This window comes from Muntiacus reevesi, chromosome 18 (genome assembly GCF_963930625.1).
Source record: "Muntiacus reevesi chromosome 18, mMunRee1.1, whole genome shotgun sequence".
NCBI classification, from domain to species: domain Eukaryota; kingdom Metazoa; phylum Chordata; class Mammalia; order Artiodactyla; family Cervidae; genus Muntiacus; species Muntiacus reevesi.
Genome location: NC_089266.1, coordinates 52,376,730 through 52,388,150, shown reverse-complemented (window position 1 = coordinate 52,388,150; position 11,421 = coordinate 52,376,730).

The following is an 11,421-nucleotide window of genomic DNA, read 5'->3' as shown; positions in this document are numbered from 1 at the left end:
AGAGTTTTTAAGCCAGTCTTTCCAGTTTCCTTTTTCACCTTCATCAAGAGATTTTTTAAATTCCTCTTGGCTTTCTGCCATAAGGGTAATGTCATCTGCTTACAATAGGATACTGATAGTTCTCCCAGCAATCTTGATTCCAGCTTGTGCTTCATCCAACCCGGCATTTCGCATGATATACTCTGCATAGAAAAGCAGAGTGGTAATATACAGCTTTGATGTACCCTTTTCCCAGTTTGGAACCAGTCTATTCTTCCACGTCAGGTGATAACTGTTGCTTCTTGACCTGCAGGCAGGTTTCTCAGGAGGCAGGGAAGGTGGTCTGGTATTCTCATCTCTTTAAGAATTTTCCAGTTTGTTGTGATCAACACAGTCAAAGGCTTTAACGTAGTCATGAAGCAGACTTTTCTGGAATTCTTTTGCTTTCTCTATGATCCAAGAGATGTTGGCAATTTGATCTCTTGTTCTTCTGCATTTGCTAAACCCAGGTTGTACATTGGGAAGTTCTCAGTTTACATACTGCTGAAGGCTAGCTTGAAGGATTTTGAGCATTACCTTGCTAGCATGTGAAATGAGTGCAATTGTGCGGTAGTTTGAACATTCTTTGGCTTTGCCTTTCTTTGGAATTGGAATGAAGACTGACCTTTTCCAATCCTGTGGCCACTGCTGAGTTTTCCAAATTTGCTGGCATACTAAACGTAGCACTTTAACAGCATCATCTTCTAGGATTTGAAATAGCTCGACTTGAATTTCATCACGTCCACTAGCTTTGTTTGTAGTGATGCTTCCTACTTGACTTCACACTCCTGGATGTCTATTGATCACACCATCATGGTTATCTGGGTCATTAAGACCTTTTTTTGTATAGTTCTTCTGTATATTCTTACCACTTCTTATTAATCTTTTCTTCTCATAGGTTCATACCATTTCTGTCCTTTATTGTGCCCATCTTTGCATGAAATGTTCCCTTGGTATGTCTAATTTTCTTGAAGTGATCTCTAATCTTTCCCATTCTATTGTTTTCCTCTATTTTTTTTGTATCCTTCACTTAGGAAGGTGTTCTTATCTCTCCTTGCTAATCTTTGGAACTCTGCATTCAGATGGGTGTATCTTTCCTTTGCCTTTCACTTCTCTTCTTTTCTCAGCTGTTCATAAGGCCTCCTCAGACAACTGTTTTCCCTTTCTTTTTCTTAGGGATGGTTTTGATCACAGCCTCCTGTACAATGTTACAAACCTCCATCCATAGTTCATTAGGAACTCTGTCTATCAGATCTAATCCCTTGAATCTATTTGTCACTTCCGCTGTATAATTGTAAAGGATTTGATTTAGGTCATACCTGAATGGGCTAGTGGTTTTCCCTAATTCCTTCAACTTAAGTCTGAGTTTTGCAATAAGGAGTTTTTATTGCAGATCTGAGTCACAGTCAGCTCCTGGTCTTGTTTTTGCTGACTGTATAGAGCTTCTCCATCTTCAGCTACAAAGAATGTAATCAGTCTGATTTTGACATTGACCATCTGGTGATGTTCATGTGTAGAGTCTTCTCTTGTGTTGTTGGAAGAGGGTGTTTGCTATGACCCGTGCATTCTCTTGGCAAAACTCTATTAGCCTTTGCCCTGCTTCATTTTGTACTCCAAGGCTAATCTTGCCTGTTACTCCAGGTATCTCTTGACTTCCTACTTTTGCATTCCAGTCCACTATAATGAAAAAGACATCTGTTTTTGGTGTTAGTTCTAAGTCTTGTATTCACAGAACCATTCAACTTCAGTTTCTTTGGCATTAGTAGTTGGGGCATAGACTTAGATTTCTGTAAAATTGAATGGTTTTCTTTGGAAATGAACCAACAGAAAAAAATCATTCTGTTGCTTTTGAGATCGAACGCAAGTACTGCATTTTGGACTCTTGTTTTCGATGAAGGCACTCCATTTTTTCAAAGGGATTCTTGCCCACAGTCATAATATAATGGTCATCTGAATTAAATTTGCCCATTCCCATCCATTTTAGTTCACTGATTCCTAAAATGTTGATGTTCACTCTTGCCGTCTCCTGTTTGACCACTTCCAATTTGCCTTGATTCATGGACCTAAATTCCAGGTTCCTATGCAATATTGCTCTTTATAGTGTCAGACTTTACTTTCAACACTGGACACATCCACACATCCACATTCCTTCCACTTTGACTCAGCCTCTTCATTCCTTCTGAAACTATTTCTCCCCTCTTCTCCAGTAGCATATTGGGCACCTACTGACCTGGGGAGTTCATGTTTCAGTATCATATCTTTTTGCCTTTTCACACTGTACATGTGGTTCTTAAGAGAAGATTACTGAAGTGGTTTGCCATTCCCTTCTCCAGTGGACCACATTTTGTCAGAACTCTCCACCATGACCCGTCCATCTTGGGTGGCCCTACATGGCATGGCTCGTATTTTCATTGAGTTAGAAAAGGCTGTGTTCCATGTGATCCGTTTGGTTAGTTTTCTGTGATTGTAGTTTTCATTCTGTCTGCCCTCTGATAGATGAGGATAGGAGACTTATGGAAGTTTCCTAATGTGAGGACTGGCTGTGGGGAAAACTATACTTTGCTCTAGTGGGCAAGGCCACACTCAGTAACTCTTTAGTCCAATTTTCTGCTGATGAGTGGGGCTGTGTTCTCTCTCGTAGTTTGGCCTAAGCCCAAACTGTGCCAGGGATAATAGTGACCTCCTCCAAAAGGACTTATGCCAGCATGCTGCACCTTCCAGTACTGCAGTCAGTGTCCCTGACCCCATAGCAGGCCACTATTGACCCCTGCCTCTGCTGGAGACTCCCAAATACTCACAGGCAAGTCTGGCTCTTGTGGAGTCACTTGTCCTTTCTCCTGGGTCCTGGCACGCACAAGATTTTGTGTGCGCCCTTCAAGTCCATTTCCCCAGACATGCGGAAGTTCTGTAATCAAATCCCACTGAATCTGAAAGTCAAATTCCCTGGAGGTTCTCAGTCCCTTTTGGATCCCCAGGTTGGGAAATCTGGTGTGGGCCCTAGAACTTTCACAACAGTGCCAGAACTTCTTTGGTATAATTGTTCTCCAGTTTGTGGCTCACCTGTTTGGTGGCTCTATACTGAGGCTAATGGTAACCTCCTCCAAGAGTAAAACAGGAATCCCAGTTCTTGTTCGCAGAAGAGAAGAATAGAATCCATGAACACCCAAACACTCCCTGTAGCAAGCCAAAAGGATTTATTAGAGGAGAGGAAAGTACAAAGATCTCGGCAAAGACACTAGGAGGGGGTAAAAAGTCCCCCAAAGGTAGAACTTACAGTCATTTTTATATCCTCAATCTATACATTTTTGGTTGGCTCCTGTCCTTAAATCTTGTTATTTCTAGCCAATCAGTTTAAAGGTCAAAATGCTTAACTTAACATCTCTGTGGATTCTTTTGACACTTTAAGTCACCACCCATTTTCATGCCCCCTGGCCATTTTACAGTGGACCAACTGTATAGGCTTAAGATTAATGTGGATGTGAGAGTTGGACTGTGAAGAAAGCTGAGCGCCGAAAAATTGATGCTTTTGAACTGTGGTGTTGGAGAAGACTCTTGAGAGTCCCTTGGACTGCAAGGAGATCCAACCAGTACATCCTAAAGGAGATCAGTTCTGGGTGTTCATTGGAAGGACTGATGCTGAAGTTGAAACTCAAGTACTTTGGCCACCTCATGTGAAGAGTTGGCTCATTGGAAAAGACCCTGATGCTGGGAGGGATTGGGGGCAGGAGAGGAAGGGGATGACAGAGGATGAGATGGCTGGATGGCAACACCGACTCCATGGGCATGGGTTTGAGTAGACTCCAGGAGTTGGTAACGGACAGGAAGACCTGGTGTGCTGTGATTCATGGGGTCGCAAAGAGTCGGACACAACTGAGCGACTGAACTGAACTGAACTGAAGATTAATGACCACCAGTTGTTTTTCCTTTAGACATATGCAGCAAAAGTTAATTACTGCCCTTCCCTGGATCTGAATGCTGATAATTTATCAGACCATGGACACATTCCAGAAATATGAGACAAATGATATAGTCTCAGAGCTCTACACTGACTGCCTAGCAACTTCTACTCAATCCACTCCTCTAGAGATAGAGACTCTAAGTGTCATTATGGGGAGAGAGGCAATGACTGGTCTGGCTTCTTCAAACTGTGTAGGAACATTGTTAGGGGATGGCAGTTAGGTTCTCCACCAGTGGGGCGATCCAGTGGATCTCGAAATATCATCTTAGGCTCCATTTCCATAACCATTTGAAGTTTGATAGCTTCTATGTGGGACATTACAAAGCAAGAGAGCCAATTTAGAAATAAGGGCCAAAAAGCAATAAGAGCAAAATAAGGCTTCCAATGAGGACCAGGGGTTACCACAAGATGGGGGCTGATATCCAGCTCCATAAGACAGTCCCAAAAGGAGGAACGGAATCAGCCATCTCCTAGACTGGACTTTTCATGCCTTGAAGAGAATCAGACATATTTTGTGAGTAATCATGTATATATACACAACATTCTGTATGAGTTATGGCACGGCTTCCTCCCTGTGCAGCTATTAATATATCTAATGCCATTCTGTTCTAGAGCGCAGCTTTGCACAGTAAAGCTTGTTCTGAATTTAAGGCAGCAATCGCCATTGTACTATCATTTAAAGCTTGTCTTGTAAAATTAGCCAAGGCTTCTACTTTGAGCATTATGTCAGTGGTGCCAAGTGATGGCACAAATATGGCAGCTAGGAAATTACAGTGGAACCAAGATCATGTCCACAGGGCCCAGATAAGTAACTCTTCTAACACAACATGCTCAGACACACACTACTCTATTTTGTTCTTCTTAATGTAATAATGACCTCTCAAGTGCCTTTAGATTGGACACAGGATACTGTTTTCATTTCATGGGCACATTCTTATGCAGTGTTCCAAAACTGGTCAGACTGTTGGGTCTGTGTAGCCCTATAATTATCCTCCATTCATGGACTGCCTTGGTTAGTGTCACCCTTAGATGGACCCGATTTTCAAAAGGTATGTCATTCTATTCAAGAAGATCAAACCAAAAATTTAAATGTCCGTAACATGACTTTATTGACTTGGTGTAATAATACAAATGGACTGGGACATAATTTACATTTTGATTATGATTGAACAGAAAGAGATACCTATAGCTATTATATAAAAGAAACAACCAATACTAGCCATGCCCACAGAGAAATTAAAACTTCACGATACACTGCCCAACAAATATACCAAATTTGGGACCAGGATATGTGGATAACTCCAGAAAAGGGACAATTGATAAAAACAGCTCCCATTTGTTGTGGACAAAATAATTTTACCAAGTCATATCCTGACAGTATTAAACCTTTAGGATTCTTACCAAAGTCTTTATGTAATCGAGCAATAATAGCAAATCACGTGAGCTCAACAGATTCAGTCATATGGCCAGGGACTGACTGTCACTGTAGCGGATTTATGCCACACGCCGTGTCTCCCAGGACTGCTGCTGCCACAGCCCCAGTCCCTGCGGCAGACCACTTGTAACTTGTGCCTCCGCAGGAGACCCACAAACACACAAAGACAGGCCTGGCTCAGTCTCTGTTTTCCTGTTTTACAAAATTTGCTTATTGCATAAGCACACGCGTGACTGAGCTTTTGCTAGAATGATGACATATAGTTCCATATGAGATCAGTGATTGTAATAGTGTAACTCTGGGCATGGGAAGAAGGAACAAGAGGGAACATTTTCCTGGACCATAAGAGGCCAGCGAGACAGGTGGTCTGGAGCCTTTTGACAGTGTTAATGAGGCCTAGTCTAATATGAACAGCACATTGAGTGGCCTATCAGTGAAATCTTTGCCAGACCTGAGAATAAGTGTTCTTAGCAATGTGGAAGGAGGTGAGAGAAATAAACAGTCAAGAGCAGCCTTGGGGCAAAGTTCTGTTTCCCCATCACTGGATGCACACAATATCTTTGACCTGTTTTGTAGATACTGAAACCCTCTGCAGGTAATGGTTAAAAATAGTATGCTGCCCATAGGCATGTAGACCCCAGATCAGCTGAACCTCAAGAATGACGATGTGCACTGCTACTTACCTCACTACCAACCCATCAGAAGAATGTCCATGAGCTGATCACGCCCTCTTTGAACAATTACTATAAAACTTCTCACTATCTTCCCCAAGTGGGGACTCATGGTTTTGAGGGCATTAGCCCACTGTGGACCCCTTTGCTTGACAAAACAATAAAACTGTCCTTTTATGCTTCACCCCAAACTCCATCTCTGAGATTTGACTTGCCACAGGTGTACAGAGAAGCTGAGCATTTGGCGTCAGGTATTTCCTGATGCTGCTTTTACTAAAATGTCTTGAACTCTCTGTGCTGATGTATAAGAAACTGTTGGCCTTTTTAGACTGGACTACTTGTCTTCCAGTCTCTATTTCTCAGGCCAGTTCCCTAATGGGGAGGCATCTAACTGTGTTAAACAGATATAACTAGACTGAGATAAGTCCAGGAACACATGTCATCCCATGTCAGCAAAGCTCTGAAAATACAAATTAGCCACAGGACAGTTACATGTCCACTGTGAAGCCTCCAGGTCTGCTTCACACCCAGAGCAAAAGAAGGACCTGCCCAGTCTGGATCTGACAATGCCCCATCTCTGCCCATTCCAAAAAATTTCAAACCTAAGACATATCACATCATAACATGACCAAGAGCCAGGGACACTCAGACCTGTAACCCTGACTCCAGTAGCTCACTATATGCACATAGGAAGACAGTGTTATCCTACACAGTCTTCCAGAAGGAATTTCCAACTTGTAATTGTTCAGAACCAACTATGTCAAGATCCACCTAGAGATACAGCTTCATTAACTCATAAAGCATGCAACCCAGAGGCGAGAGCCTTGAGAATCAAGCCCCAGAGTTCAGGGAATGGTCAGACAAAGAAAAACTTGGCTGAGAAGCAGAAATATCTCTCAAAGAAAACAAGAAGAACCTGTAGTCCCTCACTTGGCTTTCCTGGACAACTGCCTTCTTTTGAGATGCCCAGCTCACTTACCTGGATTCATCAGAAGAGAAGCAGCTTCTAACTACCTTGCATCAGCCAGAGGAAAGGAATACCACTTTTTGGAAGGTAAATTCAGGGGACTGGTTTTGGGGTGATGAATTCCTGACAGTCCTCCAGAGTATTTCTAATGCAAAGTATAATTTTATAAAGAAGTTTACATTTTAATTTGTCTCTCTGTCAAATCCATTTTCATGAAATTTTCTATTCTTTGAACCTTCCTGTTTCCTTCCTATAATGATCTAATGAACTTGATGGTATATAACATTATAATCGGGCTTTAAATCAATAAGGTCTTGGATATTGGTGTTTTTTAATGGCTCAGCCTGTAGAAGGTATGAAGTCATAGAATCCTAGGAATCATCTAAGCCAACCACTGGTTTTGCAACTAGAGTATACAAGGAAACAGAAGGTGAAGTGACTAGTCCAGAGCCACACAGTGACAGAGACAGGAATTTAAGCTACCCTTGACAACAAGTGCAGGGCTCTTGTCACTTCTCTGGTGGCCAAAATGGAACTGTATTTTGAAATTTTGACCATCCAAAAAGTGAGCATTTGAAAACTATTGTAAATCTCAGAGATGAATCTATTGGCTTCCACAATGATAAGATGAAAAGTAAAAGAATTCAAAAGGACAGTGGATAAAGGAATGGGGAAGAAGCCATTTAATTGTTTCCTAATTTTAAGAGCTAAAGTGACAAGCCTGCTCAGAGACTGGAGTTTTGCCTTCCATGATGGCAGCAGGACCATGTAGTTAAGCTGGAAAATGAGAAGAGGATTTGTCTCCTCCAGGGTCAGCAACAGTGTATCAGCCAATCCCTGCCACTCAGCCGTTTCCTCCTGCGTGTGCCCAGAGTCACAGGGTGTTTCTTCTTGAAACTGAGTCTCCTCCAAGCCACAACCCAGCCCCTCAAAATCTCTCTTTCTGGGCCTTTCCCTGAAATTAATTCCTGATAGATGGTATAAAAGACAACCAAACCCTGCCATTTGGCAATTTCCTCAAGCATCTGTCTAGTCACGGAGTGTTTCCTGCTGAACCTGAGTCTCCTGCCAGCCACATCAGCCCCTCAAAATCGTCCCTTCTGGGCCTTTCTCTGAAATTAACTCTTGGTAGATGGTATAAAAGGCCAGCTCCTCCAAGCAGAGAAACTCCCCCTGGCTGCCACAGGAGGCCAAGGCACTCTATAGGTAAGACTCATTGATTTTAATTTTTCCTGGTGTCTGCAAAGTCGATGATGAAATATCCTAAAGTCTTCTCAGAAAGCTTGGTACAGTAAGCCTCCTACATAGGAACCTTCAGGTTCTGAAATTTCAAAGATGGGAAGCTGCGTGCTATGCACGTCAGGTGTTAGTGAAAGTGCACATTGCCCTCCTTCCCCTATTGCTGGCAATCCTTCGGCTCCACCATCTCCCACCTCCTCTCCCTCCTCCAGTCAGGAACTCTTCCTGCCTGCACACTCGGTGCCAGCCCCTGTATGCCAGTTGTTGTACTGTCCCACTGTACTTTTCAAGGTACTGTACTGTAAGATCTCAAATGTTCTATTGTGTTTGCTTTTTATGTGTGATTTGTGTGAAAAGTATTATAAACCTATGATAGTACAGTACCATGTAGCCGATTGTGTTAGTTGGGTACTTAGGCTAACTTTGTGGGACTTATGAACAAATTGGACTTACAAATATGCTCTCAGAATGGAACTCATTCATACATAGGGGGCTTACAGTACTGGATTTGCACTTGTCATCATCCAGCATTTTCTGGCACCAGATTCAGCTGCCACCTTGGAAGGTCATCCCTGTTCAGTGTAAGGGAGAATATTATTGAAATCACTGTGGGGAAAAGAGGCTTTTCTGAGTCTGAAAACAGAGTCATAGAATCATAAACTCTCAGGTACCATATTCCTCTCATCCATCCTGTTTGGGAACTAAAGCCTAACAGAGACCATGTCTCCAGGATATTCAGAAAGTTGGGGGAAAATAGTAACAGAATGATGCTCTCTATGGTGTTCTTGAGACTGATGCAATACGATAAGATCTCTAGTGAAAATTTCGCGGTATTTACAGGGTTATCTATCATAGCCAGGCATATCATATCATCTTCTTTCTATCAGTATTATCTCATGCTATCTACAGAAGACCTGGACATCTAGTTAACCCAGAAAGTCTAGTTCTAGGTGTCTCCAATGTCCTGTGGACACTTGGTTCTTAATCAGATTTATGAATTGCAGCAATATTTAAATGGGTTTCATCCAGGGAGGATACAGAGTGATTGAATCATATTGCTTTTTTAAGGAACTGGGTAACCCTGAACTTCCCAGGTGGCTCAGTGGTATAGAATCCACCTGCCAATACAGGAGATGCAGGTTCGATCCCTGGGTGAGGAAGCTCCCTTGGAGTAGGGAATGGAAATCCACTCCAGTGTTCTTTCCTGGAAAATTCCCAGGACAGTGGAGCCTGGTGGCCTACAGTCCATGGGGTTGCAAGAAGTCAGACAAAAGAGAGCAACTGAGCAGGCACGCACACAGCCCTATGGCTAAGAGAGATTTTTCCCACTGTAGAGAGCTTGATAGAGCTATCTCTTTATTTTCCTCTTGATACTGGAACTTCTCAAAAGATCAAATAGAATATTCCTAGGGGTAATGGGGAGTTTGTTGGTTTCCCTTCTGGCTCATCCCACCACCCTCAGCGGAGCACTCACCATTCTTTTCTCAGGGCTTCCTGCAGCCCTTTAGGTCACTTCTCAGCAAAGTCTGAGAGCCCGACTCTGGGAGGTCATGGTTCTCAGTGTGGTCTGTAGACCAGCAGCACTGACATCACCCCCATGCTTGTTGAAAGTGCAAGTTCTCAGGCCCCTTCTGAGTTAGAGTCTGCATTTAACAAGGTCCCCCGGTGATCAGTAGCCACATTAAGGTGGGAGAAACCTGTTAAGAGACCACCACCAGCCTCTCTCTCTGTACCATCCAGATGCTGAACTCCTCTGCCCTGGGAATTTCATTCATTCAGTGTACACAAACCCTCTTATGTGCCAACATGAGGCTTGGGCACTGAAAAAACAAGATATAGTTCTTGAGGAGCTCAAGTTCTGGTAGGGGAAACACATTAAAACAGTGATATCAAATGTGAATGAAGTACTCTGGGAAGACAGCGAAAAGAATGATCTCACTTTGCCTGGAGAAATCTTGTATACTTCACAGAGAACGTGGCTTTTAGCCTGGGTTTTGAAGGATGAATAGTTTCTTTGGCCAAGAAGACTTTGCATAGGAAAGAGTGTGAGTAAAGGCAGGGGACTGTGGAAAAGTCTGGCATTTGAGAGGCAGAGGTTGTGATTTTGTCTCCAGATAATGCTTCATGTCTCAGGAAAAACTTTAAGCTCTGATGCAACCCAAAGGGCCTGGGAAATGGTTTCTTCCTTGAGCAGGATGGTAAGAACGTGGGTAAATTTCCAGACATCCCAGAAGCCTCTTGGTTCTGGCTGCAGACACTGTTCCTCTGGGACCTTTCGCATACCTGTTTCCCAATGGCATGACCTCGTGTTTGCTTGGCCCTGTGTTCTGTCCCTCGTGCTTCCTTCACACCCACCAGGAAAGATGATCCAGGAATGGAAAACAGTTTAATTTTGGCTTTGAGGTTCCCTCCCATCACTTTTCAGTGAGGGGAGTATGACGGGGGCTCCAAGGAAAGGAGAGGAGAAATGAGTCTCTGAGAACTTCTCCCTGTTCAAATTTCTCAACTTTTATTTCTTGGCCTATGATATTTTTCTTCCTCAGTCTATCTCAGCTGGTGCCCTTTTCCATAGACTAACCTTTCACTTTTTGTTTTTGATATCATGAAACACGTTAATCATTGAAAGAATAATATAATGAATGTATGTACCTCAGCTCTCTTTAAAAATCAATGATATGGTGACTTCCAGGGCCTGGAGAAAGAGGGAGTTGTTGTTTAGTGAGTACAGAGATTCAGTTTTGCAAGATGAAATAGTTCTAAAGATCTGTTGTACAACAATGTGAATACACTTATCACTACTGTACCGTCTGGTTAAAATGATTAAGGTGGTAGATTTTATGCTATGTGTTTTTACCACAACTTAAAATAATATCAATGATGCTTTTACTCCAAATCATGGCCTGTGTTTGCCTGAAAAGGCAGATTTTTGCTGGCTCAGTGGTGTCCCTGAATCACAAAGAGGAGGACTGCGTTTCTCTCAACACCACAGAGGTGTAAAGACAGGGGCCCACTGAGGGGTTAAAATGTTTTTCTCTTGGGAAAAAACTGTGCCAGGGAGAATCCTGGCCAGAGAGGTATTTAGTCATCCTTTGCCCTTTCTTTTCCTACAGTTGGCTTACAAAAAGCATATCTA